The 14,403-nt window shown below is 35.0% G+C and overlaps 1 long non-coding RNA gene across 1 annotated transcript; it reads right to left on the bottom strand.

Moving 5' to 3' along the window:
- Positions 1 to 12,281: 12,281 nt before the first annotated feature.
- Positions 12,282 to 13,850, bottom strand: LOC127853786 (uncharacterized). The gene is made up of 3 exons (XR_008036746.1): positions 13,751 to 13,850; positions 13,356 to 13,434; positions 12,282 to 13,222 (listed from the first exon to the last, which is right to left on the bottom strand). It is a non-coding gene; the product is annotated as an uncharacterized LOC127853786 (long non-coding RNA).
- Positions 13,851 to 14,403: the final 553 nt, after the last annotated feature.

The raw sequence follows: 14,403 nt of genomic DNA, 5'->3' as shown, positions 1-14,403 counted from the left end.
AAATCTATTGGTGGGTGTGGTGTATGATGTTGTGAAGCCTAGGAATGTTATAGCGGATAAGTTAAAGTAAACCCATGAACATAAAGATGTAAACCGTCAAGTGAACGTGAGCTTATAACTGTATAATTACAACTTATGCCACATTCATATGAATGCTTCATTCTGATTAAATAATTTGTTTACGTGGCCGATTTTTCATTTTCCGACGAACCCACTTCGTATGCAAATTTAAACATGAATATTCATGGTGCTATTTTCTGGTCATTAACAAGTTGCACAAATGACGTTATGTTTTTGTGCGAAACTTAATGGCGTTGTTTTTAATTGATCAATAGCGAAATGACGTTAATTTTGTTTGACCCTTACCACGATAGAATTTCAACTTTAAGTTCATTTTGTGTTGTAATAATAAGAATTGAATAGCATTTTTCTGCATTTCATCGGTGTATGAACTGTCGCAAAAAATACACCTAATTTATGGCGTAATTTTCCCGACAGTTCATACACCGATGAATGCAAACAAATGCTATTCAATTTTTGAATGAAACATTCAAAGTTTAAAGTAAATTCAAGCTTCATTTCGTAACAATCCATGTGTTCACTGCGCTATTAACTGTTATTGCCATTACAAATTTCTTAAATAAAAGGTCTTTAATGTTTCATATAGAAAAGAACGCAATGCGATAAAATAATCGCTTTCTTTTCCAGTTTATGTGTGAGAGTGAAGGTACATAATCCATGAGGCATCGTTATTTGAATATGGAGGAACTTAAAGTCGCATGAACAAGAGAGAAACCGTACATATACATCCTATGGTCATGTATTAAAGACAACTGGCCAATATAAAATACAATTTCGCACAAAGGGAACATATTAAAAAAATGCACATTACACATAATTACATTTGACAGACTTTAAGGGTTATTATGCACAACAATATTACCAGCTACAACGTGTTCTGGTATTTTTTTTGCTATATTACTTCATTTATGTACACAAAATACACATTTTAACTGAATTTTGCACAATATACTTATACCCACGGCTTTGTGTTCTATATTTATTTTTATTCATCTTAAATTGTTATCGCATTTGTGTGTACTATTTTACATTTTAACTAAATCAGAATCACATTGAACTTGTTACAAGATGGTTTGGTACACATTGTTATTGTATGCGGATCCGCTGTTAAACACAATCCTGAGATGAGATATATCGCGGTTTTGAAATTTTAATTACATCATGTCATATTAATCAAAGGGCAAGAACTCAATGAAATATCATTTCAGTGAGACTACCTCACTATAATTATATGTAAAACCTATAAGGATACTGCATATAAAGTGTAATAACATTCGAATCGTTTGTTACCGACATCTGTGGCGGAAACCAACAATTCATTAAATACTATCATATTGTTATTAAAAAAAAGATATCGACCTGACAATATGCTAATTTCCTTTCTTAAGGGATGTTTAGTCAAATTGTAATCATAAGTATCAGATCTATAAGGAAATTTAGTACACAATAAATAAATCCCTAAAATGGTTGAGTCCGAGCGATATGACAATGTGCGCATTTCCACACAGAAGGACTCTTAATTAAAATTTAACACAATCGGACCAAAAGATCCTAAAATCTCGAGTGGACACGAAATATTGGTTACAAATATCAAACAGCAGTTTTCTTCTTGAGAACATTGAACATATTTTAAAAGAGTTAGCGCGTATTAAAGCCAAGGTCTCGAGGACAGATATCCTTATATTCCTAGGCGACTGAAACGCCAAGTTTGGACCAGCTGCCTGCTAAACTTGTCATGGGCAGTTGGTAGATGTGGTATAGGAGAGACCAACGACATATGACTAAGCCTTCTTGAGTTTGCTAGAAGCCACCAACTTACACTGGCCAACACGCTGCATCCACACCAAGAACTTTCCAATTATATTTGACTTGGCGAAACGGTATCATCCAGAAATAGCAGAGGAGTTTTAAGAACAGATATGTAACAGTTCTTCATCCCTGTATATCCTAGACATCGATCTCATCATCAGCTGCATCAGTGAAGTTCTGCTGTTATCGGCCAAGCAGTTCTAGGGGGAGAGAGAGGAAGAAGAAGCCATGACCGAGAATATGGGCAAAGAATTAGAGCTTAGGTATTAAAAGTGCACCAGTCTAGACGATATGATATAATTCCAGAAAAAGAACAGGGAGTCTAGGAAGAAGCTAAAAGAGCAAAATATCAATATTGATAAAGAGATGACCAAAGACAGCAGTAAGAAGGCCCATATATTCCAGTTCGCCTAGGGTAATTTACCCTAGGCGAACTGGGATATGTGGACCTTCTTACCGTAAGTATTATAGCAAACGCTGACGGGAACCTTATTACCGAACAGGTAGACAAAAACTGTAGTGACCTCTTTAACTGTCCGCTTTAAACATTCCCCAATCTCTTTCATAACGATACAAGACCCGAAGCGGAAGAGGAAAGTCCGTCCATATTTAAGGAAGAGGTTGAGCCAGTTTGCAGTGTGAAGGTAGTAAAATCACCGGGAGTGGACAACGTCCGTTCCGTGCTGATTCACGTCTAAGGTGAAGAAACGACTGAATAAATGACAGCACTATGCAAGAAGATCTGTTAGCAGAAGAAGTGCCCCAATGAGCGGACCCAGTCTCTAGTCATCGCCTACCGAAAGAGGGCAACCTCAAGTGTTTCATGAAATACCTCGACATCAGCCTCGTCAGACATTCCAGCAAAGGCAAGTTGCTTATCATCCTCAACCATCGTAGGCCGAGGACGTGCTGAACGAAGAGAAGGCTGGTTGCAGTGCTAAGCGGAGAACAGAGAACAAATCTTCAACTGCAGAGTCTTCATTGAAAAACACCTACAACATCAACATTAGCTCTTTCACTACTTCATCGAATTTGAGAAAGATTTCGACCGCGTGTGAAATGATGGCCTATGCCAGATTCTGCGAGGATTATATATTAACGAAGGACTGGTGTAAGTTTTTTAAGAACTCTATGGATACGCCATCATCGCAGTACTGCTCATATGGTCAGAGGGATCCATTCTTCAGGACATTAGTTGACATATGTGAGGGTTGTCTGAATTCAACCGTCCTGCTTAAAATTTCCCTTTCGAAAATAATTCAGAAGACCCTCAAAATCAACTACAACTCCATGTCGATCGCAGACAGACCAATATCCAACTTTAGATTCGCTTTTGACATTGACCTCATTGGTGGCACCAGCAAACAAATAAAATACCTCATCAACAGACTATATGAAATAGCAGGCACATACGGGTGAAGGTAAGCACTGAGAAATCAAAGATAATGGTTAAAGGCACGAACAACACAATTTCAGACATTACCATTTAAGGCTGGAAGCTGGAAGAAGTGACCAGCTTTAAGTACTTTTAAGCAGCCCTGTCCGAGGATTGTATCAGTAGCGCTTAGTTCCGAAAAATACTTTCCTTTGCAACCGCACGTAGCGATTGCCAGACTGAACATGTTTTGGACAAGCAGATCCATCAGCATTCCCACGTAATTCAGGCTCAGCAAGTCAATCGTAGTCTCCATCCTGCTGTGCGGCTGCGAGACCTAGATGCTTCAAGCGGACACAGAACGTCAGATAAAGACATTTGCACGCAAGTGTCATACATAGAGTACAAGACAAACGAGTACGTCCGTAACGTGACAGCTGTACTTGTTAGCTCACAATAACAACTCCTGTAACCGGCAGACGTCGAAAGCTGGCTTGGTTTGTCCATGCTACGTAGAACGACTCTTTGTGCAAGACTGTGATTCAGGAAACGCTTGAGGGAGGTTGTCGTCGAGCCTATCAGTAGAAAAGTTGGACGGACAATATCAAATAATGGATGCCCTTCTCATGGATGAGAATCTCCAAGCAGCATTCTAAAGACCTGCCGGATGATCTATGTGGCGTTGTCTCGCATTTCCCCCCATCGGCCAGGCCGGTAAAGGAAATGAAGCCACAGCTCCATAATGGCACTTTAAAAAACTCAACAGCGACGTAAAAAGATGAGCGCAATGCATTTGTTTGTAATTGCATGACTAGAATTGCTTATGAAAGTGCTTTTTTTCAATTTTTTTTAAATTTTTATTAGATAAGTTTTCAAAGTACCATACATTCCTATTTAAAGCAAAGCTGTTGAAAGCAGGCAACGATTTGGATATTGAAAATCGGATTTGTATCATACTAGTCCACAACAAAAATAAAATGTATGTAACAAAAAGGTAAGATGCATTCACGTTTAAGGTACTATGTATATGAAACATGTTAATATAGAAATTGGTGTGTTCAAATTTGATTTAAAAACATTTATTGAACGTATAAAATGTGCATGTTCTCAAGGATTACTTCAATTAAATGCACCGCAAAAAATGAAAATCAACCAGAATAAAATGTTCACTATTAATGCTACACTTCATAAAACTTAACACATTTGCAGCAATCGCTGCTAATCAACGTCTTCACGACAATCAAACAAGATATATATTATATCGGTCAAATAATAACGAGATTGTACTTCTAAATCTTTTAGTTTATATACACACCATTATTCCTCTGGAGTAAATATAATTATTACAGTGCGTTTGTACCTATCTTACCGTTAGCCAAGGTATAATTAATCTATTTCTTGTGTGTGTAGTACGTTTGAACAAATCAATCAATTCGTTTTAAAAGGAACTAGTTCTGAGTAAATTGATTATATTTGTCTTTTATTCGAACTCCATATTTACACGCACACCATTTTGGTTGACAAGGGTTTAAATGAGACTTTAAACAAACCTTTTAATCGAACGCTATCGATTTATTCCCTTTGCGAAATGCGATCAAATTATTATTCAAGTGAGAGTTATAATTAACTATTAAACTATTCCAGCTAGTTAATTAATTACTCATTAGACCCATAGCCTTAAGATTGAAGATTTATCTAATAACTTTGGCAGCAAAGAATAAAGTTTATTTATCGAATACAGCTTCTAGTCTAAGATATTGAACGCACTAACACCAAAATGCTTTATTCTGTAAGGTAAAAGAGCGACGATCATAGTTATGATAGCGGATTTATTATGATTACGATAAAGGAAGGATGGCCTTCGCGAAAATTGAATCGATGGATCACATACTTACTTGCAGGGCAGTTTTCATTCATTCAGGGTAAGTACTAAATCTGCATTAACCTTTTAAAATTCGGTACAGAACGCTGGGTACCTAGATAACTTATAACAAAATACAATAAATAAAATAAATGTGCAACAATGTTGCAATCAATATTAAGATATTACATATACTCAGCTCCATTTTACTCTGTGGCATTGCATACAACATACATGTTTGTCTCCCCGTTTATTAAGTATTGTTTAATTTGCATGACGTTTATTTCCAGAACTGCATAGACAAGAACAAGAAAGGTACGCGTGTAAAGTCTGCAGGGCATGATCAATTGATACGAGAGACTTGCCGTTCCGCCTACTGCTTACATGCTATGAGTGTTCAACAATAAGGGCCAGGTGTCTATGATGCAGTGCATTAGTCCGAGCATGGATTGGTTTCGAGTTTTACTAATGTATATATAAAACAATACTTCTTCTTACGAATATTCTGTGTATTATATAGTATTTTAACAAACACTATGTATAATACATTTCGGTAGCAATCAAATTATGTACCTATAAACATATTTTATATGACATAATTGTTGATTTTAATTGATAACCATGTACATGCTATTTATACTGTTTTACGGTTGGTATACATGTTTGTAAATCTATTTTAATATTCCAATAAAATACAGTCACAGTGGACTGCTTTCTGTAAATATAAATAAGTCTGCGCGGCGCCTTTTGACACAAACAATGATCATACAATTGGACAATGAATACCAGTTAACAAGTATATTCAAATATATTCGAAGCATTCTTATTATTTGAAGCATTCTCATAGTGAAAGATAATAAAATTACTCAACCAAATGCTTCAAAATGGGTTTTAATTACCTGTTTTTATCGTGTTCAAATATTATTTTGATCAACACGAAATATAAGGGAGGTCACTTTGCATGTTCCAAAAACGGTTACAATCATACTCATCGTATTGATTACCTCCCCTGTGCATTAACCACAACCACTGCATTGACGAGTAATATAATTTTCGTTGTTTGAGTTTACGAATAAGAACAAAATTATTCCCCCCTAATGCAATGTTATGAACGCTTGGTAGCACTGAAAGTGTGCACGAGGAAATTGAGTGTGTTTGGCGGTTTGTCGTTATTCAGCTTTGGACAGTCGAACTGTTCAGACAAAGTTAAAAAAAAAGTGTTATTGAGGTACGCGGCCACGTGGGGCTTTTTGGCTTGTTTTACAAACAAAAAACTGACTCACTAAGTAAAGAAAACAGCAGTTGTGGGGAGTTCAATCATATGCAATTACAATTGTTAGATAGGTGTTTAATTGAAAAATGCATCGAGGCCCCATTTGTAGTTAATCCGTAAATCGTTTCGGTTCATAGTAACGGCAAAAAAACGTCTAATATTGGATTAAAGAGAGGCTAACAAACATGTATTGAATCAGTCAGTTAAGTATGAAGATATTAAAATTGAATTGGATCTTATTAAGAAAGATTTCTTTATGATAAAATTTGATTTTACAAGTGCTTACCATTTTATTCAGATTTACAGGCCTCATACGAAATATTTGGAATTTTCCTGGTTTGACAAGGGAGGTAACCCTTTGTACTATTCTTTTTTTTGTTTTTGCCTTTTGGGTTATCGTCCGCTTGCTATGAATTGACTAAACAATGTCGACAATTGGTCACCAATTGGCGAGGTGAGTGAGCGCTTGTCACAATGTTTTTAGATGATGGTCTCTGATGCGGTGACACGTATGAAAGGGCTTTCGCATTAGGTCTACACATACAATCGGATATATTGAATTATGGTTTTATTCCAAATGTGAAGAAGTGTATTTGAGATCCAGTGCATGAAAGAGTATTTGGGTAACATTTTTTACACTTTGGTTGGCACTATTTCTATACCAGATCGAAGTTTGATTCAATCCCGTTCAAACATATCGGAGCTGAGTGTTGCCAGTGGTAGAAACACGAGAATTACTGTTCGAAAAGTTACAAGTACGGTTGGGCAGTTGATTTCAATGTCTATATTTATAGATAATGTGAGTAAAATAATGACTAGATATTAAAGTTCAGACATTTTAAATGCACGTTATTGGGATTCATTCATTTACTTAGGAAATGAGAGTAGAGAACAATTGATGTTTTTGCAGCATTATTTACCTCTTTTGAATGAAAAGCGATTTGAACGATCAAGTGCATGTACTAAGATAGTGTGTTCAGACGCTAGTGCTGTCGGTTATGCGGGATAGAAAGTCAAAACGACAAATGGTGTATCCCATGGTTTCTGGTCGAATGACGAATGTACAAATCTTCACTTGGCGGGAATTAGTTGCTGTGTACAGGGTGCTTTTGTCGTTAGGGCATTTGCTTTGCCATCAGAAAGTGAAATGGCTTAATGATAATCAAGGAGTTAAATTAATTGCTAAAAAGGGATCAATGAAAAGAGATTTGCAAGACGTTGCATACTGTATTTGTCAATTTTATTTGGACACACTCACTATCGCTTGAAATGGAGTGGATTCCTACAACTGAAAATGATAATTATCTGTCAAAAATATATGAATTTGATGGTTGGGATACATCTGATATGTTATTTCAAATGCTTGGTTTGTGATTCGGTAACCAGATATCGATTCAATAGACTGTCCAGATGCTTTGCCGAATACAGAAAATGTATTGAACATTACATAAGTATTGTTTTGTTGATGGGAGTACATTTTTGATATATCAGAAGTGAATGAAGTAGTATTGAAGGAAAAATCAGAATTATCGCTCTGTAACTTTTTATAATTAAACACTATTTAGTTTTCCTCAATCATTTAAGCATCCAAACACATTGCGCATACACTTAATGTCTAATATAAATACGTTTCCAAATGCTTTAAATTAATAAATTTGGTATTTAACTAGTTTCGGATCATACATTTATGGGTATATATACTAAGGGAAAACGGATAAATATGCTGATTTCGGTTTTAAAAGACATCACACAATATCAATACTATTACGTGAAAAAAGCAACTGTTAAGCAAACACATTCCAACTCAACCTTCGATGCTTGCGATTTGGTAAATATTAGTACTTCCAAGCTACCTCGAATGTTTCTTGGAAACATCAGAGTTATTCGAAAGGGAAAAACTCAAATGGACTGATTTATTACACATAGGCTTTTTTAGATTTATAGTTTCATAATTAAAGGTTATATTTTTCGTGAAAATAAGAAAAAAGTAAATGTTTCGATGACTGAAAATATTGTGTTTACTCATAGTTATGAGTAAATTTATAATTCTTTATTCTCAAAATACTATTAAATTCTCCTCATCTTTATCAACCATATAATCATCATCCTATTAACATCATTATCAGTATCATACAAAAAATAACCCAAAGACAAAATAGGAGTGAGTGCTTGTATTTGACAGGACTTTCGAATAAAACAAAGAGAGAATACAAATACTATAAAGCATACAGTGAATGCCTAAATATTCTCCACTACGTTATATACCTCTCGAACTGTCATTTATCTAAAAAGATACAATTACAAACATTTGTAAACGCAATAAAAATAAATGATTCAATCAAAATAGGCACACTATGGCCTTCAACAACGGTCAACCGACCACACAAGTCAACTGGCTAATCAACATCAGGCACACTCTGGCCTTTACAAACGGTCAAATGACCACACAAGCCAACTGGCTTATCAACATCAGGCACAGTATGGCCTGAAACAAACTGACCACTCGAATAATGCACAAGAGAATAAAACATATATAATAAAACAATATTTACAAAATTAATGATGAATATTAAAACAAAAAATAAAAAATATGATTATTGCTGCCCCCGCTCTATCAGAAGCGTAAGAAAAAACGAACACTTCCGGAATATAATCTGTGAATAATGGTTTCTCGGAAGGAGCAGACAACACATTATGCCAAAATTCTAAATCATCTTTACACTCGGACGCACCTAAATACGAATCCCAACTTAGCCTGCTTTCTATCAATCTGTAAAATACTTTAGTTTTCAATAAACACACATTTCCTAAAACAGGAGACATCTATATCATTTTACCCACCAAGCAATCAAGATTCCTAGCTGTTATGTAGTTAAGACTGAACTTAATTTAAATACACTAAAATATTTTGAATACGCCGCTCCGATATTCGAATCACTCGACATTTGAAATCCCAGACAAAATCTACCCATTCTAAACACTGTACAGGGATAAAAATAGATTTTTCCATATTTAAATCAAAACCCGCTCTTTGCAAAGTCTTCAATATAAATTTACCGTCATTTAAAGTTTTCTCAAAAGTTGCATTTACACACCAACTATCAGCAAGAAAACTAACAACACGCAAACCTTTTAATCTCTAATACTTTATTAACGGTCTTTTAGCAAAGATTTTTGAAGCAGAGGTAATGCCAACGGCTAACACGGAAAATAAAAGCTGCGCCATGAGCGCATGATACGCCCGTCGTTCGCCAATGAAGTAGTAAGGTAATAAATAACCCTTTGAATCATTTTTTTACTTCAGTTTATTTGTATTTGAATACATGGTTTATTTTATAAGTACATGAGCATGGAAATCACGAAATTTTGACGAACAAAGTCCCATAACTCTGGAACGACAATTCAGAATTCCGTCAAAAACGAAAGGGGATCAGGGTTTATTAATATTAAGATTGTGTTGAAATTTGAAAAAAATCCATCGAAGGATATTTGAGCTACAGTAGGACATTCAATGAAATCACGAAATTTTGACGAACAAAGTCCCATAACTCTGGAACGACAATTCAGAATTCCGTCAAAAACGAAAGGGGATCAGGGTTTATCAATGTTAAAATTTGAAGAAAATCTGTCAAAGGATATTTGACGTAGCGTACGACATTAACAGACGGACGGACGGACGGACGGACGCGGGGTATACCATAATACGTCCCGTCATAGACGGGCGTATAAAAACGAAATATTTTACAATTTTGACAAATTTCTATGAAAACCCCCAAAAATTATGATGGTTTGGAGAAATATCAATATGATGATATCCACTAGTCAAATCAAATTTAATCATGAAACCTTTATCTACGAAAAATTCTTTTGCAACGTTATAATCTTTACATTTTACTCTATCATACTTTATAAAAGTATTTAAAATACTCATATCCATAATCAATCTTTCCTTATCAGAATAATTTGCTGCAACTGACAAAGGAATCACATTGTGAGGAATAAAAGAAACCTCTTATATACAATTTTTCGAAATAAGTTCATGAATGGATTCTTCTACAAATTCACGATTGTCTAAAGCTGACTTATTATTTTTCATTATAAAGTAGGAGGCTTAACAATAAATGGTAATACATAACCGTGCTCAATTACAGTAATAATGTCCGCATTAGCATTGATAGTAGACCGCCAAAATTCAATAGAATGTTTCAACCTACTTTTAGCAGAATTTTCAGAAATTTAACATTTATTTTCAAAATCAAGTGCATAAGAAAAATGCGCCTCTAATATATCACCATAATCACACAAAAATCAAATACTTACCATAAATGTCAATTTCATCCTGCCTGGTTTGTTTGTCACTGTTATTCTTGTTTCTGTTGACCCAATTGCTGCTGTTGGGTAGCTGAAGAGACTGTGGCCGTTGGAGGTACTCTCCGTCCTCGACCGATGTTTCCGGGAGCCCCGACGTTGACCGCACAACATAGCGAAGTGTCCGACATTGCCACACTTGAAACACGCGACTTCTCCGAGCTGGTCGAAACGCCGCCCCATGGAAATGCCTCTACCGCTGCCGCGATCTGCTTGACTATACGATGTTGAGTTTCAAAAAGCATTATAATTAACAGTGGAATTTAACATTGCTTTCTTTCGCTTATCAGCTTATGCAACCGCTCTTTCCTCTGCCTTACGATTTTCTGTCATCATCCGAATCAGATGCATAATCAATCATCTCATACTCTTGACAGTGCTCCAACCTGCAGATGAACTGTCAGCAATTCTAATTATTTTATGTTTGCAACGTCAACAAGTTCATTATTGAAATCAAATTGCTTTTTTGTTATTTTTATTAAACGAAACAGAACTATCAAGTCTAACCTTTTTCCTTGAATTTTCTGCAACCCATTCTGCTTTTAGTTGAAAATCCTTTCGAAGGTCCGAATTTTTTTTGTCCAACAGGCTCTGAATTTCTGTCATTATTGACAAACTGCCCTCCATCCTCTCATTTTCCTGTTCCATTATGTTTGCCAATCTCCACGCAGAGTTGTCGTTCCTTGCTCTCACATCCAACTCTGCGAAAGGCTCAGCACGCCATTTTGTCTATAAAATAGCTAAAACCGAACAAACGCATTCAATGTATATTTGATTGGATATTTAAGATCGCATGCATTAAATTAAGAAATATGACTTTTAAATGTACGATAAATCGTGCAAATACTTGCGAGTTTTAATGCAACACTTTGGAACTATTTTATTGCCCATTTACGCAGATGGAATCATTCCACGCACTTTACATATGTAAATAATTGAACATAATGTTTATTGAGTGACGTTAGGAATTGCTTCGACGTGTGTATGTATGTTGGTTTCTTAACAACAAAAAACATATCAATTTTATAATAATGAATTAAGACTGATATAAGATATCATGGTATGAGATGGTTTTCTTTAATGCAGTGAATGCAATGTAACCGTCGTGCAAGAGATTGTTTAGTATACTGTAACCTCAATGATGAACGCTTGGTATGATCATGACATGAATGAGACGCTTTCATAACAATAGTCCGTTCTGAGCCCAACACAGAGGTGAATGTAATGTAACCGTCGTGCAAGAGATTGTATGTTTGCCTGTCAAATACACCCTCGAATGGCGACTCAATAGATTTGCAAATCATATATACCCCAAAACGAAAAACTCGTGCGCTTTCGCGCTAAAACTTACGCACAAAACCCGTGCATTATTCGCGCTTAACCATTACTATCATCTCTCTTCTAAATAACATGTATAAAACCATACTATACCGTATTTATCAAACCGAGAATAATTTCATTTTTATTGATTCAAGTAACACTAGGTGTGATTATAATAGTCATCGATTTTCTTGGGATCCCAATATCCTCGTGTTCTTAATATAGTTTCACTACATATAATTGATATACATGTACCAACGGGTCTAAATTTCATATATTTAATGCATGTTTATTATAAAAATTATTCGATTTCATTGTTTTGAGAACCTTTGTTTTATGTATGCTTCATTATTATTCCAATTGTGTAACTGAACGACTAGATCTTTACTAAACGTCAAACATTGAGTTTTATGGCCATTGACTTGTTTATACCGGGTAATTATATTTTGTGTAACCTACAAATGCTCTAGAAATATGTTCAAAAAGGCTTCCTTCAATAAACACGGTGCACATTATTGTAAGACTGTTCATTGTGACAACATAACAATTATGAATAAATGTGTATGACTTAGTTCGACAAAAGGATAATGGAAAAGACAAAGTTGTCTACAAATACATAGACCCATGAATTGAATTGAAAACAAACAACACAGTCAAACAACCAAACCAGATTTTCTGCTTTACTAATGTTTCATTCCACACATGTACCAGATTCTCTGCCAAAACGTAACTATCATTCCACACACATACCAGATTATTTGTCAAAACAACGTATCATTCCACACACATACCAGATTATCTGTCAAAAAACGTATAATTCCACACACATTCCAGATTCAATGCCTTAACAAAGTATCATTCAATACACATACCAGATTCTCTGTCAAAACAACATAATTCCACACACGCACGTATCGACAGTCTCGCGCTAAATTTACATTCGCACAAATTAGATTATAAACGTCCGTATAACGCAGCTAACACTTCTAAAGCACATCGGACAACAGCTGAGGTCGGCGACACATTGCTCACAGGCCGCCAGATGGCTGCACGGCAGAAGTAACATTGTCTTGGGTCTCTGTTTACACGAGGTACACGTGCGGTATGAACGAGTGGCTTCATCACTATCCGTTGTCTTGAAAGTGATATAAAGAAACAATTCAAATCATTCACATAATACATAACAATACTGTTATAACTTCTCATCAATTAGATAAAATAGAGTATCTATACATAAATTAATTGGATAGTTAAGACCAACAAAATACCTTTGTGTTTTTTGTTTCTGATGGGATTGGCATTGCGACTGATAGGTGTAATCTCTTATATTGCGTGTAGTCTGTATATCTAAAAAACACAAATAATCAATTTAAAATCAAATACACGTATTGATTGTCATATACTAAATAAATGGTATTGTGTCTATTATGATGCAGCTTATCTAGTAAGATACGTTATAACTTAATCTAGAAAACCACTGAAATGCAAGTAAAAATCAAATAGACATATTGATTGATCTATACTCAGTTAATTTTATTATGTGACACAAAATGCGTATTTTATTTTTAAATTCACATGTATATGAAATAAAGAAAGACACGCTATAACTGAAACGTATTACTAGCGCATAATAACAAATATATAAAAATCATATCGACACTACCTTAAATATTTATCCTTTATCATGTGTCCGTAAAATTGTTCTTGTATTCTGCGTTCTTAACCTATATACACTGATCCCCAAATATCTAGTCAGAAAAACCTGTATTACTTTTCCCGAAAAACATTTTATTACATGACTAATACCTGTATGGCAAATACATAAATACCTGTTTAAGCAGTGTGGGTTGAGTACAATCTTTTTATGTTTTGAGCTCTACATACCAATATATGAAACAATCTGTATGTTTCACAATCGGAAAGTTAAATGTCTACGTTAAGATAATATAGTGACTTGACTTATTTAAACATATTTTACGGATGCTTATCAGTACATTTTGAAACTACATTCAACATAACGATGACATACTGATCGATGCATGACGGGAAATTGGGTATTTGTCAGAGCAAAATTATAGGGATCTTTTCACGGTTTGGTAAATTGACAAAATTGAAAAAAGTTGTTTCAGATTCGCAATTTTTCGTTTTAGCTATGATATTTGTGAGGAAACAGCATTACTTAACATTTACCATAGTCCAATATAGCCATTATATGTATCTTTTGACGATTTGAAAACCCAAAAATTATAAAGCGTTGCAACGCGAAACGATTGAATAATTTGGAGACTTATGTTGTTGTCGTTTAGATTTACGAAA

The sequence above is a fragment of the Dreissena polymorpha genome, chromosome 12, assembly GCF_020536995.1.
Source record: "Dreissena polymorpha isolate Duluth1 chromosome 12, UMN_Dpol_1.0, whole genome shotgun sequence".
NCBI lineage: Eukaryota > Metazoa > Mollusca > Bivalvia > Myida > Dreissenidae > Dreissena > Dreissena polymorpha.
The sequence above is the reverse complement of the archived record's forward strand: the minus strand, read 5'-3'. Positions and strand labels throughout refer to the sequence as shown.